This window comes from Myxocyprinus asiaticus, chromosome 7, assembly GCF_019703515.2.
Source record: "Myxocyprinus asiaticus isolate MX2 ecotype Aquarium Trade chromosome 7, UBuf_Myxa_2, whole genome shotgun sequence".
NCBI lineage: Eukaryota > Metazoa > Chordata > Actinopteri > Cypriniformes > Catostomidae > Myxocyprinus > Myxocyprinus asiaticus.
Genome location: NC_059350.1, coordinates 13,832,021 through 13,852,177, shown reverse-complemented (window position 1 = coordinate 13,852,177; position 20,157 = coordinate 13,832,021). Strand labels below are relative to the sequence as shown.

Genomic DNA, 20,157 nt, shown 5'->3' with positions numbered 1-20,157 from the left:
CTAGCCCCAACACTGACTCCAAATCCAAGCCCAGCTCCAACAACTAGCCCCAACTCCTGCTCCAACCCAACTCCAACACCTGTGCTGACTCCAACCCCTGCCCCAACCCTTCAGTGAAAACTTTCACAGCTATAATGAAGATAATTAATTATTATTATGTAAAAAATCCCAGTCACATCCACCCCTAAAGTGTGCCTTAATCTTTGTTTTTTTGTGTGTATTTTGTAAACCCATAACCCAAGTATATTTGCATTTAATATACCATAAGAGTACAGACAACCATATGAATCACTTTTCTAATTCCCATCTGTTGAGTAAAGTCCAACTTGCCAAATACAGAGTGATGCTGAGGAAACAGTACATTTTTCAAACCTGTCACAGTGTAATGTCTCCTGCTGATTGGTTGGTTGCATGTTGATAATGTGTTTATAAAGCATTTGCCAGTGCTGTTGTTCATACCTGAAACAGAGAAGTCTCTTACATACATTTGCCATAAAGGTAAGAAACAAAGCTATATACATTTACGATTATGTTCATGCATTTAGCAAATGCTTTTATCAAAAGCAAGTCATGCTTAAGGGATGCTAAATCACATATTACAGTTTTTACCTATTAGATCAGAGGTTGCTGAGAACCATGAAGGCTTTCCTTATAATTGCCTGTGTCTTTGGACTCTGCTGTGCCGTGCTAGTGAGTGCCATATGTTTACATTCTCTATTTTAATGCTCATTATGTCAGTTGTTTTGTAACCTTTTTATAACATGGGAAATGTTATGCAGATAGGAAGTAACAAAATGACAAATGTATTATTTTCACAGGCAGATGAAGAACCACGAGAGAAGCGCTCATCAAGCCGTTCCTCAGAGGTCCATTTGAATGCTAAGAATCTCTGCACATGCACATGCACTTTCTCTTGATATCTTGATTTCTTACTATTTGAGTAATTCATTTTAATTAATTGATCCTTTTTGAATTTATTTTATTACCTTAGTGCAGATATTATCCAAATCATAGCAAATATTACTGCAACATGTGTTATGGAAGTAAACTGTGATTAAGTGCATTTGGGATCATTTGTATGTAATTTGTTTTGTCTTTATTTTTAATATTTGCCACACATACAGTAGACTAATAGGTTCCTTTTAAATTAAAGTCCTCCTATGTTCTATTGGTTTTACTACAGAGAGGGTTTGGAGGCTTCTACAACCCATACCAGTTTCAGCGTCCCTATCCATCTTACATACCCATCTACCAGCCACCTCAAAACAACAATGCCCTCCTCAACCTCTTGCCATTGCTCTTAGCACAGCTGGCATCTGCCCCTGCCCCTGCCCCTGCCCCTGCTCCTGCCCCAGCACCTGCCCCCGCTCCTGCTCCAGCACCTGCCCCTGCTCCTGCTCCAGCTCCTGCCCCTGCTCCTGCTCCAGCTCCTGCCCCTGGTGGTAGATGAGCCACTAGTTAAAGATGCAGATGTGTTTGGTCTCAATGCATTGTCAATGCATTTGACCTCAATGCATTGTCACATATGGTGTACATACTCCTGTTTTTGGTGTTTTAAAAATAAACTTTGCATTAATGAATCATATATTTGTCTTTACGTTATTATTTTTCTTTTAAAGGCACTGGAACATGTAGATATAGCTTGTCAGTCATTGTGTTTATGAGTGTGTGTGTGTGTGTGTGTGTGTGTGCTATTATCAATTCAACCAAATAAAACATTTAAAGTAATTTAAAAATGTGTAAATATACACCATACATCAGTTTGATATGATCCACATCAACAATAAATGAGAGTGTTTCACAGATTATAAACCTATAAATAATTTCAGCTGCAATTCTTTGGATAGGTGCTACTCTAACAATTAAATTTTGATGATAAAGGTGCTGTAAGCAATTATTTTGGAATACCATGTTTGAAATGTTCCTACTCTCTGACACGTATAATGGAAATGTGTGTCCTGAGAAATCACACCTGTCTCTCTGTGACCGCCCTAGACGCCGTAAACAGCAAAATAGAGGAAGAGGATTGTATAAGTAACTGATTGTGATTCTATTAGAGCTGTCAAAATTAACGTGTTAACGCATGCAATTAATTAAAAAAGTTTAACACGTTAATTTTTCATAATCGCGATTAAAGCATTTACGTTAATACAGCATAAACCAGCATAAACACTGGTTGGAAGGGCAGAACATTTGTGATATGTCTGCCCGGATTCATTACACTGACGCACACCCCACAAAAACACACACAACAGTGATTCCATGTCAATGATAAAGTGATGGAGAAAGAACCTCTTAACTCTATTTGTTGTACAAACAAATCCTAGATGGAACTTGTGACAGAAATCAAGAATTTTTCAGCCTAAGTAAAGCGCATTTTAATTACCACAGAAGCACGGCAAGTCTCAAGTATCACCAAATCACAGAATAATTTTTTGTTGTCTGCAAGCGCTTTTCATGTGGAGCTCAAAGCGGCGCTTGAGGCTGGTGTATATGTCCCGATGCAAATCATAAATGCGGCTTCATAATTTCTGTAACAAAGCTGATAGCCACAGTCTGCTGGCTGATTACAATTGTGGAGGATGAGAGTTTAATGCCTGTTGCAATGAATATGGAACCTTTGTGGAGACTAGTTCTTTCAATTAGTCAAACTCCCACTTAGGCTTTGGAAAACATTTAATGTTACTTGAATTGGCGCTATTTTAGTGCATTTCTATCTTTGGCTTTGTTTGGAAAATGTAAATAAAGCATTATATTGTTACATATTGTTTTCTTTTCTTTTCTAAGAAGGAAATAAATGCATTTTGACAGGACAAAATGTATATTTATAGTAAAATTTCAGCACTTTCAAAATTCACAAAACTCATTTTGTGATTAACTATGAAATATTATTCAACAACATATAAAAACTAGTCCTGTCAGTTGATTTAATTTTGTAATCACGATTAATCGCATAATTTTTCATGGTTACAAAGTAGCCTATTAACAAATTTAAAAAGGTTTAACAAATTCTGCACTGGCCCTCCAACACAATAGACACTGCACACTGCTTCCCCATATTAATTAATATTTAATGAATGAATCACAGAAGAAGTTGCCAATTAATATCTGGAAACAGCAGCAGAAAATAACTTTTTGCTGGATGACAAAACCTGAAAAGATCTAGGAGAAGAGAACATTATGCCAAGGGAGTATTGCAACTTCCAACCAGTAAGGAAATCAACCTCCTTCTTATACTACACTGGCAAGTAGGGTCGTAGCAAGATATTCTGGGCCCCTGACTGTATATTACTCTGTGCCTCTTTCCTATTAAAAATATATAGTTTAGAATTTCTTGTGGGGCCCACCCTGGATCTGTTGGCCTCTAGAATCGGTACCACCATTCACCCAACTAGCTACGGCCCTACTGGCAAATACAATTGTCAAAATTGATAAAGAACACAGATGATGCAAATCTAGCAAGCTAAAAATCAGGGAATGATATGTATAAATAGGTTAGACCTTGAAAAGCTAAAATAATGAAGACTTGCCACTTACTCAGGGAAGAAATTCATTGGCTTTTAACAACAAGAAATAGGACCAGTTAAATGTGGAATTCAGTAACAAATTCTCCTTATGAAAGCCTTTACAGATATAAAGACGGAACAATTAATCATTACTGACTAATTTCCTTGGGTCACACCCACTCCTAATTAAAAGTGTGTCTTAATCTTTTGTTTTGTTTGTGTATTGCATTAACTAAGTTAAACCCACATATATTTATATTACATATAAGAGTACAGACAGCCATGTGAATCACTTTTTTTTGTAAATGGAAGTCTTACTATGTGCTATTGGTTTTACTACAGAGAGGGTTTGGAGGCTTCTACAACCCATACCAGTTTCAGCGTCCCTATCCATCTTACATACCCATGAATCAGCCACCTCTGAACAACAATGCCCTCCTCAACCTCCTGCAGTTGCTCTTAGCACAGCTGGCATCCGCCCCTGCCCCTGCCCCAGCACCTGCCCCAGCTCCTGCTCCTGCTCCAGCTCCAGCTCCAGCTCCAGCTCCAGCTCCAGCTCCAGCTCCTGCCCCTGGTGGTAGATGAGTCACTAGTTAAAGATGCAGATGTGTTTGATTACCTCAATGCATTGTCACATTTGCCTTGATACTCCTGTTTTTGGTGTTTTAAAAATAAACTTTGCATCATTAAATCATATATTTGTGTTTACGTTATTATTTTTCTTTTAAAGGCACTGGAAAATGTAGAAATGACTTATCAGTCACTGTGTTTATGTGTGTGTGTGTGTGTGTGTGTGTGTGTGTGTGTGTGTGTGTGTGTGTGTGCTATCATTAATGCAAACAAATTAAAGTCATTTTGAAAATTTCAAAGATACTTCATTCATCAGTTTTATATGTTCCACATCATCAATAAATTAGTGTTTCACAGCTCTGAAATTATTATAAACCTATAAATCATATCAACTACAATTATTTGGATAGGTGCTACTCTAACAATTCAACTTTGATGTAAAAGTGCTGTAAGGAATTGTTTTGGAATACCATAAGTGGAGTTTTCTCCGAGGAGGCAAGGGAGGTACTGCCTCCTAAAAAAATTTGGGTGAGAAAAATAACTGACTGTACATAAATAAAACAAATAAAATATCATGAATTGTGAGCTCAAATCATGTGTACGTATGACTGACATATTTACAAAGTAACTCTGAATAACAGAGACACCAGCAGATAAAGTTTCAGAGGGAGGCAGCGTCTCTCACGACTCCCTTGAGCGCATTGCGATCCCATTGAGCTTCTAAAGCTGGGCGTGAATGTGAGCCAAGAACCTCAGAGTACAGGCGAAAAGTCACGTGAGGGGAGAGATTGCCTCAACTTTGCACTGATTCGTTCAATATGCTGTCAATCAATGAATGCGATAGTGTCCACCTTTCATGCACTCGCACTTGCAGCGAGCCTCTGCAGATCACTATGAATGGGATGAGCTGATGGAAGTGAAGAAATATTTACAGAGTAAGCAACTAACAGACTCGGACAACTTCACTTTTGGTCACGTCCAAATTAAAATGAACTTGAAATTATTTTAAACATTGGCATGTCAGTGAGTTGGTTTTTAGTGAGCGCTCACTCTTAAAGATACAGCTCTGTGGCATCATGCCATCATTATAGAGGAGTAGTTGACTGATCCAAAAATAATACTCTGTAAACAGAAAAATAGAGTAAGGGGAGTGTATAAGTAAATGATTGCATTTTTATATGTTGTTGATTTACAGTATTTATTTATGTTGACTCTGTCGTGCTGTCAAAATTTAGTTGCTGCCTTTCTTGGCCAGGTCTCTTTTATAAAAGAGATTCAAATCTTAATGCGACCAACCTGATTAAATAAATGTTAAATAAATAAATGTAAAATATACTGTAAAAAAGAAGTACAGTGGAGTGAGGGTTACTATTCAAATACTATGCAGCAAACATAAACCCTTAACATTGGTTACAAAGTAGCCTATTAACAAAATTAAAAAGGTTTAACAAATTCTGCACTGGCTCTCCAACACAATAGACACTGTACACTGCTTTCCCATATTCATTAATATTGTAATGAATGATTCATAGCAGAAATTTGCCAATTAAATTCCGGAAACAGCACCAAAAGATTACTTGTTGCTTGATGACAAAACCTGAAAGGATCTAGGAACAAGAGACCATTATGCCAAGGGACAATAGCCAACTACTGCCAACAATGGCTTTATTTCAGATTTGTAGGTACTGTACATTAACAGTGATCACATCCATTTGCTTATTTGATTAAATGTGTAATATATCAACTGGTCATTGCAGTATATGTCTTCAGCTAGAGTACTTGAGGGAGTGACATTTCCGTCCAGTAAGGACATCCATCTACTTATACTACACTGGCAAGCAGGGTCGTAGCAAGGTGTTTTGGACCCCGTGACTGTATATTGCTCTTGGCCCCTTTCCTATTAAAAATATAGTTTAGAAATTGTTGTGGGGCCCCCTGGATCTGTGGGCCTCTAGAATCAGTACCACCATTCTCCCCACTAGCTACAGCCCTGCTGGCAAATACAATTGTCAAAACTGATAAAGAACACAGATGATGCAAATCTAGCAAGCTAAAAATCAGGGAATGATATGTATAAATAGGTTAGACCTTGAAAAGCTAAAATAATGGAGACTTGCCACTTACTCAGGGAAGAAATTCATTGGCTTTTAACAACAAGAAATAGAACCATTTACATGTGGAATTCAGTAACAAATTCTCCTTATGAAAGCCTTTACAGATATAAAGAAGACTGAACAATTAATCATTACTGACTAATTTCCTTGGGTCACACCCACTCCTAATTAAAAGTGTGTCTTAATCTTTTGTTTTGTTTGTGTATTGCATTAACTAAGTTAAACCCACATATATTTATATTACATATAAGAGTACAGACAGCCATGTGAATCACTTTCCTAATTCTGTTGAGTAAAGTCCAACTTGCCAAATACAGAGTGATGCTGAGGAAACGTTACATTTTTCAAACCTGTCACAGTGTAATGTCTCCTGCTGATTGGTTAGTTACATGTTGATAATGTGTTTATAAAGCATTTTCCACATGCTGTTTTTCATACCTGAAACAGAGAAGTGTCTTATTTGCCATACAGGTAAGAAGGAAAGGTAGAATCAAATGCATATATATTTACCTTGGTTCATTTAGCAGACGCTCTGATCCAAAGCAATTTACACATAATATAATCTTTCTCTAGATAAGAGGTTAGTGAGAACCATGAAGGCTTTCCTTATTGTTGCTTGCGTCTTTGGAATCTGCTGTGCCGTGCTTGTGAGTACCAATCTCTTTTAAAATCTGAATGCTCATCATGTCAAATTGTTTTGTAACTTTTGCTATAACATGGGAAATGTGATGCAGATGTGGAGTTACAAAAATGACAAATTGATTTCTTTTCACAGGCAGATGAAGAAGATCGAGAGAAGCGCTCTTCAAGCCGTTCCTCAGAGGTCCGTTAGAATGTTAAGACTCTCTGCACATGAACATTCTCTTCATCTCTTGTTATTTATTTATTTATTTATTTTTTTACCATTTGAATAATTCATTTTAATTAGTTGATATTTTTTCAAAAAAATTTTTTTTTCCTCAGTGCAAATATTATCCAAATCATAACAAATCTTACAACTATATGTGTTATGGAATAACACAATGATTAAGTACACTTGAGTGCATTTGTATGTCATTTGTATTGTCTTTGTTTTTAATGTTTGCATTACATTGACAAATATTATAATTTTTTTTTGTAAATGGAAGTCTTACTATGTGCTATTGGTTTTACTACAGAGAGGGTTTGGAGGCTTCTACAACCCATACCAGTTTCAGCGTCCCTATCCATCTTACATACCCATGAATCAGCCACCTCTGAACAACAATGCCCTCCTCAACCTCCTGCAGTTGCTCTTAGCACAGCTGGCATCCGCCCCTGCCCCTGCCCCAGCACCTGCCCCAGCTCCTGCTCCTGCTCCAGCTCCAGCTCCAGCTCCAGCTCCAGCTCCAGCTCCTGCCCCTGGTGGTAGATGAGTCACTAGTTAAAGATGCAGATGTGTTTGATTACCTCAATGCATTGTCACATTTGCCTTGATACTCCTGTTTTTGGTGTTTTAAAAATAAACTTTGCATCATTAAATCATATATTTGTGTTTACGTTATTATTTTTCTTTTAAAGGCACTGGAAAATGTAGATATGACTTATCAGTCACTGTGTTTATGTGTGTGTGTGTGTGTGTGTGTGTGTGTGTGTGTGTGCTATCATTAATGCAAACAAATTAAAGTCATTTTGAAAATTTCAAAGATACTTCATTCATCAGTTTTATATGTTCCACATCATCAATAAATTAGAGTGTTTCACAGCTCTGAAATTATTATAAACCTATAAATCATATCAACTACAATTATTTGGATAGGTGCTACTCTAACAATTCAACTTTGATGTAAAAGTGCTGTAAGGAATTGTTTTGGAATACCGTAAGTGGAGTTTTCTCCGAGGAGGCAAGGGAGGTACTGCCTCCTAAAAAAATCTGGGTGAGAAAAATAATTGACTGTACATAAATAAAACAAATAAAATATCATGAATTGTGAGCTCAAATCATGTGTACGTATGACTGACATATTTACAAAGTAACTCTGAATAACAGACACCAGCAGATAAAGTTTCAGAGGGAGGCAGCGTCTCTCACGCCTCCCTTGAGCGCATTGCAATCCCATTGAGCTTCTAAAGCAGGGCGTGAATGTGAGCCAAGAACCTCAGAGTACAGGCGAAAAGTCACGTGAGGGGAGAGATTGCCTCAACTTTGCACTGATTCGTTCAATATGCTGTCAATCAATGAATGCGATAGTGTCCACCTTTCATGCACTCGCACTTGCAGCGAGCCTCTGCAGATCGCTATGACTGGGATGAGCTGATGGAAGTGAAGAAATATTTACAGAGTAAGCAACTAACAGACTCGGACAACTTAACTTTTGGTCACGTCCAAATTAAAATGAACTTGAAATTATTTTAAACATTGGCGTCAGTGAGCTGGTTTTTATTGAGCGCTCACTCTTATAGATACAGCTCTGTGGCATCATGCCATCATTACAGAGGAGTAGATGACTGATCCAAAAATAATACTCTGTAAACAGAAAAATAGAGTAAGGGGAGTGTATAAGTAAATGATTGCATTTTTATATGTTGTTGATTTACAATATTTATTTATGTTGACTCTTTCGTTCTGTCAAAATTTAGTTGCTTCCTTTCTTGGCCAGGTCTCTTTTATAAAAGAGATTCAAATCTTAATGCGACCAACCTGGTTAAATAAATGTTAAATAAATAAATGAAAAATATACTGTAAAAAAGAAGTACAGTGGAGTGAGGGTTACTATTCAAATACTATGCAGCAAACATAAACCCTTAACATTGGTTACAAAGTAGCCTATTAACAAAATTAAAAAGGTTTAACAAATTCTGCACTGGCACTCCAACACAATAGACACTGTACACTGCTTTCCCATATTCATTAATATTGTAATGAATGATTCATAGCAGAAATTTGCCAATTAAAATCTGGAAACAGCACCAAAAGATTACTTGTTGCTTGATGACAAAACCTGAAAGGATCTAGGAACAAGAGACCATTATGCCAAGGGACAATAGCCAACTACTGCCAACAATGGCTTTATTTCAGATTTGTAGGTACTGTACATTAACAGTGATCACATCCATTTGCTTATTTGATTAAATGTGTAATATATCAACTGGTCATTGCAGTATATGTCTTCAGCTAGAGTACTTGAGGGAGTGACATTTCCGTCCAGTAAGGACATCCATCTACTTATACTACACTGGCAAGCAGGGTCGTAGCAAGGTGTTTTGGACCCCGTGACTGTATATTGCTCTTGGCCCCTTTCCTATTAAAAATATAGTTTAGAAATTGTTGTGGGGCCCCCTGGATCTGTGGGCCTCTAGAATCAGTACCACCATTCTCCCCACTAGCTACAGCCCTGCTGGCAAATACAATTGTCAAAACTGATAAAGAACACAGATGATGCAAATCTAGCAAGCTAAAAATCAGGGAATGATATGTATAAATAGGTTAGACCTTGAAAAGCTAAAATAATGGAGACTTGCCACTTACTCAGGGAAGAAATTCATTGGCTTTTAACAACAAGAAATAGAACCATTTACATGTGGAATTCAGTAACAAATTCTCCTTATGAAAGCCTTTACAGATATAAAGAAGACTGAACAATTAATCATTACTGACTAATTTCCTTGGGTCACACCCACTCCTAATTAAAAGTGTGTCTTAATCTTTTGTTTTGTTTGTGTATTGCATTAACTAAGTTAAACCCACATATATTTATATTACATATAAGAGTACAGACAGCCATGTGAATCACTTTCCTAATTCTGTTGAGTAAAGTCCAACTTGCCAAATACAGAGTGATGCTGAGGAAACGTTACATTTTTCAAACCTGTCACAGTGTAATGTCTCCTGCTGATTGGTTATTTACATGTTGATAATGTGTTTATAAAGCATTTTCCACATGCTGTTTTTCATACCTGAAACAGAGAAGTGTCTTATTTGCCATACAGGTAAGAAGGAAAGGTAGAATCAAATGCATATATATTTACCTTGGTTCATTTAGCAGACGCTCTGATCCAAAGCAATTTACACATAATATAATCTTTCTCTAGATAAGAGGTTAGTGAGAACCATGAAGGCTTTCCTTATTGTTGCTTGTGTCTTTGGAATCTGCTGTGCCGTGCTTGTGAGTACCAATCTCTTTTAAAATCTGAATGCTCATCATGTCAAATTGTTTTGTAACTTTTGCTATAACATGGGAAATGTGATGCAGATGTGGAGTTACAAAAATGACAAATTGATTTCTTTTCACAGGCAGATGAAGAAGATCGAGAGAAGCGCTCTTCAAGCCGTTCCTCAGAGGTCCGTTTGAATGTTAAGACTCTCTGCACATGAACATTCTCTTCATCTCTTGTTATTTATTTATTTATTTATTTATTTTTTTACCATTTGAATAATTCATTTTAATTAGTTGATATTTTTTCAAAAAAATTTTTTTTTCCTCAGTGCAAATATTATCCAAATCATAACAAATCTTACAACTATATGTGTTATGGAATAACACTATGATTAAGTACACTTGAGTGCATTTGTGTGTCATTTGTATTGTCTTTGTTTTTAATGTTTGCATTACATTGACAAATATTATAATTTTTTTTTGTAAATGGAAGTCTTACTATGTGCTATTGGTTTTACTACAGAGAGGGTTTGGAGGCTTCTACAACCCATACCAGTTTCAGCGTCCCTATCCATCTTACATACCCATGAATCAGCCACCTCTGAACAACAATGCCCTCCTCAACCTCCTGCAGTTGCTCTTAGCACAGCTGGCATCCGCCCCTGCCCCTGCCCCAGCACCTGCCCCAGCTCCTGCTCCAGCTCCAGCTCCAGCTCCAGCTCCAGCTCCAGCTCCAGCTCCAGCTCCTGCCCCTGGTGGTAGATGAGTCACTAGTTAAAGATGCAGATGTGTTTGATTACCTCAATGCATTGTCACATTTGCCTTGATACTCCTGTTTTTGGTGTTTTAAAAATAAACTTTGCATCATTAAATCATATATTTGTGTTTACGTTATTATTTTTCTTTTAAAGGCACTGGAAAATGTAGAAATGACTTATCAGTCACTGTGTTTATGTGTGTGTGTGTGTGTGTGTGTGTGTGTGTGTGTGTGTGTGCTATCATTAATGCAAACAAATTAAAGTCATTTTGAAAATTTCAAAGATACTTCATTCATCAGTTTTATATGTTCCACATCATCAATAAATTAGTGTTTCACAGCTCTGAAATTATTATAAACCTATAAATCATATCAACTACAATTATTTGGATAGGTGCTACTCTAACAATTCAACTTTGATGTAAAAGTGCTGTAAGGAATTGTTTTTGGAATACCATAAGTGGAGTTTTCTCCGAGGAGGCAAGGGAGGTACTGCCTCCTAAAAAAATCTGGGTGAGAAAAATAATTGACTGTACATAAATAAAACAAATAAAATATCATGAATTGTGAGCTCAAATCATGTGTACGTATGACTGACATATTTACAAAGTCACTCTGAATAACAGAGACACCAGTAGATAAAGTTTCAGAGGGAGGCAGCATCTCTCACGACTCCCTTGAGCGCATTGCAATCCCATTGAGCTTCTAAAGCAGGGCGTGAATGTGAGCCAAGAACCTCAGAGTACAGGCGAAAAGTCACGTGAGGGGAGAGATTGCCTCAACTTTGCACTGATTCGTTCAATATGCTGTCAATCAATGAATGCGATAGTGTCCACCTTTCATGCACTCGCACTTGCAGCGAGCCTCTGCAGATCGCTATGACTGGGACGAGCTGATGGAAGTGAAGAAATATTTACAGAGTAAGCAACTCACAGACTCGGACAACTTCACTTTTGGTCATGTCCAAATTAAAATGAACTTGAAATTATTTTAAACATTGGCATGTCAGTGAGTTGGTTTTTAGTGAGCGCTCACTCTTAAAGATACAGCTCTGTGGCATCATGCCATCATTCTAGAGGAGTAGATGACTGATCCAAAAATAATACTCTGTAAACAGAAAAATAGAGTAAGGGGAGTGTATAAGTAAATGATTGCATTTTTATATGTTGTTGATTTACAGTATTTATTTATGTTGACTCTGTCGTGCTGTCAAAATTTAGTTGCTGCCTTTCTTGGCCAGGTCTCTTTTATAAAAGAGATTCAAATCTTAATGCGACCAACCTGATTAAATAAATGTTAAATAAATAAATGAAAAATATACTGTAAAAAAGAAGTACAGTGGAGTGAGGGTTACTATTCAAATACTATGCAGCAAACATAAACCCTTAACATTGGTTACAAAGTAGCCTATTAACAAAATTAAAAAGGTTTAACAAATTCTGCACTGGCACTCCAACACAATAGACACTGTACACTGCTTTCCCATATTCATTAATATTGTAATGAATGATTCATAGCAGAAATTTGCCAATTAAAATCTGGAAACAGCACCAAAAGATTACTTGTTGCTTGATGACAAAACCTGAAAGGATCTAGGAACAAGAGACCATTATGCCAAGGGACAATAGCCAACTACTGCCAACAATGGCTTTATTTCAGATTTGTAGGTACTGTACATTAACAGTGATCACATCCATTTGCTTATTTGATTAAATGTGTAATATATCAACTGGTCATTGCAGTATATGTCTTCAGCTAGAGTACTTGAGGGAGTGACATTTCCGTCCAGTAAGGACATCCATCTACTTATACTACACTGGCAAGCAGGGTCGTAGCAAGGTGTTTTGGACCCCGTGACTGTATATTGCTCTTGGCCCCTTTCCTATTAAAAATATAGTTTAGAAATTGTTGTGGGGCCCCCTGGATCTGTGGGCCTCTAGAATCAGTACCACCATTCTCCCCACTAGCTACAGCCCTGCTGGCAAATACAATTGTCAAAACTGATAAAGAACACAGATGATGCAAATCTAGCAAGCTAAAAATCAGGGAATGATATGTATAAATAGGTTAGACCTTGAAAAGCTAAAATAATGGAGACTTGCCACTTACTCAGGGAAGAAATTCATTGGCTTTTAACAACAAGAAATAGAACCATTTACATGTGGAATTCAGTAACAAATTCTCCTTATGAAAGCCTTTACAGATATAAAGAAGACTGAACAATTAATCATTACTGACTAATTTCCTTGGGTCACACCCACTCCTAATTAAAAGTGTGTCTTAATCTTTTGTTTTGTTTGTGTATTGCATTAACTAAGTTAAACCCACATATATTTATATTACATATAAGAGTACAGACAGCCATGTGAATCACTTTCCTAATTCTGTTGAGTAAAGTCCAACTTGCCAAATACAGAGTGATGCTGAGGAAACGTTACATTTTTCAAACCTGTCACAGTGTAATGTCTCCTGCTGATTGGTTAGTTACATGTTGATAATGTGTTTATAAAGCATTTTCCACATGCTGTTTTTCATACCTGAAACAGAGAAGTGTCTTATTTGCCATACAGGTAAGAAGGAAAGGTAGAATCAAATGCATATATATTTACCTTGGTTCATTTAGCAGACGCTCTGATCCAAAGCAATTTACACATAATATAATCTTTCTCTAGATAAGAGGTTAGTGAGAACCATGAAGGCTTTCCTTATTGTTGCTTGTGTCTTTGGAATCTGCTGTGCCGTGCTTGTGAGTACCAATCTCTTTTAAAATCTGAATGCTCATCATGTCAAATTGTTTTGTAACTTTTGCTATAACATGGGAAATGTGATGCAGATGTGGAGTTACAAAAATGACAAATTGATTTCTTTTCACAGGCAGATGAAGAAGATCGAGAGAAGCGCTCTTCAAGCCGTTCCTCAGAGGTCCGTTTGAATGTTAAGACTCTCTGCACATGAACATTCTCTTCATCTCTTGTTATTTATTTATTTATTTTATTTTTTTTTACCATTTGAATAATTCATTTTAATTAGTTGATCCTTTTTCAATATTTATTTTTTCCTCAGTGCAAATATTTTCCAAATCATAGACAATCTTACAGCTATATGTGTTATGGATGAACACTATGACTAAGTATGCTTGAGTGCATTTGTGTGTCATTTGTATTGTCTTTATCTTTAATATTTGCATTATGTAGACACATTTTTTATTTTTTTTAAATGGAAGTCTTACTATGTGCTATTGGTTTTACTACAGAGTGGGTTTGGAGGCTTCTACAACCCATACCAGTTTCAGCGTCCCTATCCATCTTACATACCCATGAATCAGCCACCTCTGAACAACAATGCCCTCCTCAACCTCTTGCAGTTGCTCTTAGCACAGTTGGCATCCGCCCTGCCCCTGCCCCTGCCCCAGCACCTGCCCCAGCACCTGCACCTGCTCCTGCTCCTGCCCCAGCTCCTGCTCCAGCTCCAGCTCCAACTCTTGTCCCTGGTGGTAGATGAGTCACTAGTTAAAGATGCAGATGTGTTTGATTACCTCAATGCATTGTCATATTTGCCTTGATACTCCTGTTTTTGGTGTTTTAAAAATAAACTTTACATCATTAAATCATATATTTGTGTTTACATTATTATTTTTCTTTTAAAGGCACTGGAAATATATGGAAAGATATGGCTTATCAGTCACCGTGTTTATGAGTGTGTGTGTGTGCTATCATTAATGCAACCAAATAAAAAAAAACATTTAAAGTCATTTAGAAAATTTCAAATATACATCATTCATCAGTTTTATATGTTCCACATCATCAATAAATTAGTGTTTCACAGCTCTGAAATTATTACAAACCTATAAATCATATCAACTACAATTATTTGGATAGGTGCTACTCTAACAATTCACCTTTGATATTAAAGGTGCTGTAATCAATTGTTTAGGAATACCATAAGTGGAGTTTTCTCAGAGGCAAGAGAGGCATTTCCTCCTAAACAAATCTGGGTGAGAAACATAATTGGCTGTACATAAATAAAACAAATAAAATATCATGAATTGTGAGCTCAAATCATGTGTACGTATGACTGACATATTTACAAAGTAACTCTGAATAACAGAGACACCAGCAGATAAAGTTTCAGAGGGAGGCAGCATCTCTCACACCTCCCTTGAGCGCATTGCAATCCCATTGAGCTTCTAAAGCTGGGCGTGAATGTGAGCCAAGAACCTCAGAGTACAGGCGAAAAGTCACGTGAGGGGAGAGATTGCCTCAACTTTGCACTGATTCATTCAATATGCTGTCAATCAATGAACGCGATAGTGTCCACCTTTCATGCACTCGCACTTGCAGCGAGTCTATGCAGATCACTATGAATGGGATGAGCTGACGGAAGTGAAAAAATATTTAGAGAGTAAGCAACTAACACTTGGACTCGGACAACTTCACTTTTGGTCACGTCCAAATCAAAATGAACTTGAAATTACTTTAAACATGGGCGTGTCTAGCGGCGTAGCTACACTCTTGCTGATAGGGCTGATAGGGCCCCGAATGGTATTTTGTGATGAGGATTTTTTTTTTTTTAAGGCTTAATGTTAATTACATCAAGGTACAAAAGCAACAAGGCAGGCTTCAATTCTGGCTTCAAATGTAAATTAATTCTGATCAGTGAGCCCAACTTGCATTAATTGACAGTTCGAACTTTGACTTTTACCTACTGTTTGTGCGCAGGATCATCAGACGAATTGTTACGTACGCCTCGTGTGGGAGCTTTACATTTTCTCTCAGAAGGGTGCAGCTTTTCTGTATCAGAGGCACTGAGGTTTTATTGTGCAAGCCTTATTTCTAAATATATAATCTATAAACCTTCTAATCTTCATTTGTTCACAATCCATACACCAAGTAGATTTTAATGCAGTCATCTTGTTCGGTTATTCAGGTTTAGCCGGGAGTCGGTATGTGGGAATAAAGAATGTTTATTGAAATGGAATTTCCTCTAATGCAACTCAAAATAGCAGCACAGTGAGCTATAAGCCTAAATAGTACAATACATAGGTCTTAAAATAATAAAATCTCACATTTAAGTCAAACAAAAGTGACTGCCTGTATATGCGCTCTGCCTGGGCAGGTTCACATTTCCATGTCATGTGTGTGGAGTTAAACTGCTGCATTTAAGTAGCCTCTTGATTTTTAAATGGTTTAAAATCAAATTACACTGAACTTGTCAGTTATTATAGTTAAGTCTGCACACCAGAGCTTGCAGTTATCAAGCATTGAAACTTTGCTTTGATTGAAATAAATAAGATTTCGATAGTAAAGTCGTAATATTTTGCAAATAAATAAAACATCACGAGAATAAAGTTGTAGCATTATGAGATTAAAGTCGTAATGCGTTGTAGAATTATGACATAAAATTTTGTATGAGAACAAAGTCAAACTTAATAGAATAAAGTCATAGCATTTTGAGATTATAGTCATAATATTTTGAGAATAAAGTAAAAATTATTAGAATAAAGTCTTAGCATTGTGAGAATAAAGTAGTATATTGTGTGAATAAAGTAGAAATATTAGAGAAAAAAAATCTCAACATTAGGCTTATCAGAGTGTCATTATCACAATGACAGAATGAACGCAGAGCCAGCAGCTTCATTAATGCAAGAGATGGATGTGGAGGATGTAGTTAAATCATACTTTAGGATAGGATTTTGCAATAAAGAAATCCTTAGTCTTTTGGTGCATCAGCACAGAGTTATTAGTATCACTAATAACTCAGGCACTGCAGCGGTTATGTAGGAAATGTAATTTATTCAGGAGAAAGAACCAGACAGATTTGCACAGTCCTGATCGGTATTGTTATTGAGGTTTCCTCTCTAAACAATACTGTAACTGAGGGGATGTTACCACATACAATATTTTGATATGGACTTATACAATTTACAGCAGTTCCAATTGTTTTTCGCTTCACTTGAATTTGAGCCTATATCTGGTGCCTCCCTTATGACATGTTGAAAACTCCTGTACTAATGCACACCTCATTCATGAACAGAAAGCTCGCAAAAACTTCCCACAAATTCAGGTTGGTTGCATAGCCAAGTTATCTCCCTGGTTAGTGATGTTGTATGTAACTGTTACACCTGCCAGCCAAGCTGGTTCCCCCGAGCGCCACCAGAGGTCCCTTGAGTCCGAGTATTGACTGTTCAATCACCTGCTTCCAGTTAGCCCATTAGCATTAGGCTATATAAACACTGTGTAGCTTATGCTCAGTACGAAGTCTTGTTTTGCCCCGCAAACACTACTGAGCATTGTGTATAGTACTGCCTGCTTCTCCGTGCCTGACTCTTGCCTGTCACCTGTTTATAGATTATTGCCTGGACTGCTTTACTGTGTTTGACCTCTGCCTGTCTTATCGTTTATGGATTATTGCCTGGATGGACTTATTGTGTTTGACCTCTGCCTGTCTCATCATTTATGGATATACCTGTGGACTGTTTGCCTGCGTAAGACCCTCGCCTGTTTCCTGGTTTATGGATTTGTATCATGACTGCATAACTGTATGAAACCTGTGCCTGAACAATACATGCTTTATCTGTTGTTTGAACTGTCTGTACGTGCGCCGACCTTGACTTGCATTTTGGAATGTAGTATGGATTATGTTATTGCATCCAAAATGTTTACATCCCTGCATAACGTCAACCGTGCTATAAACTGTTCTTATTCTCCTGATACTCTTACTTCATTTATTACAATAAAACCGCAAGAAACCCTCCAAGCCTCGGCGTCACAGAATGCTTCGCCAACTATGGATCCAACGGAACTTTATCACCTTCAAACCGTGGTCACATCACAAGCCGCCACCTTAACCCAACATCATGAACAGTTATGCAAACTTACCTCTCTGACCGAGGAATTGGTGCAACATTAATGGCCTACACAAAACACTACACCGTCTGCACCCACCGAAGCAACCAGTTTCGGCTGCATGTCAGCCAGCATTTCTGGGGTGAGTTCTCGGTTACCATTTCCTGAGAAGTATGATGGTTCCATTGATAAATGCAGAGGATTCCTCATGCAATGCAGATTATTTATTGTGCAACAACCACGTCTATATCCATCTGAAGAAGATAAAGTCACTTTTGTCACCTCCCTCCTCACTGGGCGTGCACTCAACTGGGCTACCATGATCTGGGAAAGCGAGAACAATATTCAATGTTCGTTTGAACAGATTTAAGCACGCTTTAGGAAGGTGTTTGAACACCCGTCAGGGGGCCAGTCACCTGGTGAAACCTTACTGATGCTCAAACAACGTAACTATGCTGCTGCAGATTATGCTCTGGACTTTCGTACCTTTGTAGCACAAACTGGATGGCTGGATGATACATTAAAATTGCTGTTTCGTAAAGGACTTAATGCTGAGCTTCAAGCGGAACTAGCCTGTCGTGATGAAGGTCTCACTCTTGACCAGTTCATTAAATTAACCATTTGATTGGACAACTTGATGCGTTCCCGCTGACCTAGCAGAAAAGTTTCTGCAGACTTGCCTCCAGTACATGACAACACCCCTGTTGAGCCCATGCAAATTGGTCGCACCAAATTTTCCCCTGAGGAGAAAGCCCGTCATTTCCAGTTTCAATTATATCTCTACTGTGGAGGCACCATCTAGCCTCTTGCCCAGTTTGATCAACAACCTCAAGCAAGCCTCTGGTGAGTTTGATCTGTTCTCAACTTCTTACTACTAGTCAGATGCTATTACCCACTATGATATTGCATGATAAATTGAAAATAGAACTTCAAGTATTACTTGTCTCTGGGGCAGCTGGCAATTTTATTGACCAGAATTTGGTGGAGAAAAATAAGCTAACTTTTACTCACTGTACTACTCTACATGTCACAGCCTTAGATGGTCATCTGCTGGGCACGAGCTCCATACGTCAAGTTTCTCAAACCATACAATTGCAAGTTGGCCTGTTACATAGAGAGGACATCCAGCTCTTAGTCATCCATTCCCCCAAAAATCCTGTTATATTTGGTTTGCCTTGGCTTTGTAAGCATAACCCCATTGTATCCTGGACGGATGGTCTAATTGTAAGCTGTTGCCCTTGTTTCAATTCCTGTCTGGCTCCTGTTGCCCTATTAAAACTTTGTAGCACCAACGTTTCATCTGCTCTTGTCAAGGAAGTATCAGGTTCACCTGTGGAATATGCTGATCTTTCTGAAGCCTTCAGTAAAATCAAAGCTGCCCAGCTTCCTCCTCATCATCCTTGTGATTGTACTATTGACCTATTGCCCAGCACATCTCCACCCCTAGGACACATCTATGCATTATATGAGCCAGAAACCAAAGCAATGGAGGAATATGTTGAAGAAGCGCTGGCAAAGGGTTTTATCCATCCTTCCACTTCTCCCACTGCAGCTGACTTCTTCGTTGAAAATAAAGATGGAGGTCTTCGCCCATGCATAGATTATAGAGGTCTCAATGACATCACTGTGAAATTTTGTAATCCATTAGCCCTTATACCTGCTGCTCTGGAGCAACTCAGATCTGCCAAGATTTTTACCAAGCTGGATTTACGCAACTCTTACAATTTGATCTGTGTCCGCGAGAGGTACAAGTGGAAGATGGAGTTTTCCACCTGTGCAGGGCACTATGAATACTTTGTCATGCCCTTTGGCCTTTCCAACTGTCCTTCTGTGTTCCAGTCCTTTGTCAACTAAATATTCCAGGACATGCTCAACAAAGGGGTTATTGTATATATCGATGATATCCTGATCTACTCCTCCACACTCGAAGAACACGTTCAACAGGTACGCCAAGTCCTTCAATGCCTCAACCAGCATAAGCTATATGCCAAAGCTGAAAAATGTGAGTTCCACAAAGAAACCATCTCGTTCCTTGGGTACATAACTGGACCAGATGGAGTAGCTATGGATACCTCCAGAGTAAAAGATGTCCTGGATTGGTCTCATCCAAGAACTGTGAAAGAATTACAATGATTTTTTGGATTTGCCAATTTTTATAGATGCTTCATCAGAAGCTTCAGTTCAGTAACCGCACCTCTTACTTCCCTTCTCCGGGGAGCCATTAAACATCTACATTGGCATCCAGCTGCC

General features: G+C 37.9%; 1 protein-coding gene across 23 annotated transcripts in view; it reads right to left on the bottom strand.

Moving 5' to 3' along the window:
• The window catches only part of LOC127443810 (uncharacterized), a 31,724-nt gene that overhangs the window by 8,151 nt on the left and 3,416 nt on the right, over positions 1 to 20,157 (bottom strand). For 2 of the 23 annotated variants that reach the window (XM_051702740.1, XM_051702722.1), the window contains exons 1-2: positions 13,672 to 13,787; positions 373 to 459 (exon numbers count right to left, since the gene is read on the bottom strand). The exons of 1 other annotated variant lie outside the window; for it this stretch is intronic. The gene's annotated coding sequence lies outside the window, so the exon portion shown is untranslated. Of the gene's footprint in view, positions 1 to 372; positions 460 to 6,540; positions 6,563 to 6,700; positions 6,810 to 10,017; positions 10,794 to 13,511; positions 13,534 to 13,671; positions 13,799 to 13,865; positions 14,050 to 20,157 lie in introns of those variants that run through there. 20 more of the 23 variants (XM_051702744.1, XM_051702729.1, XM_051702726.1 and 17 more) reach the window with 18 other exon arrangements.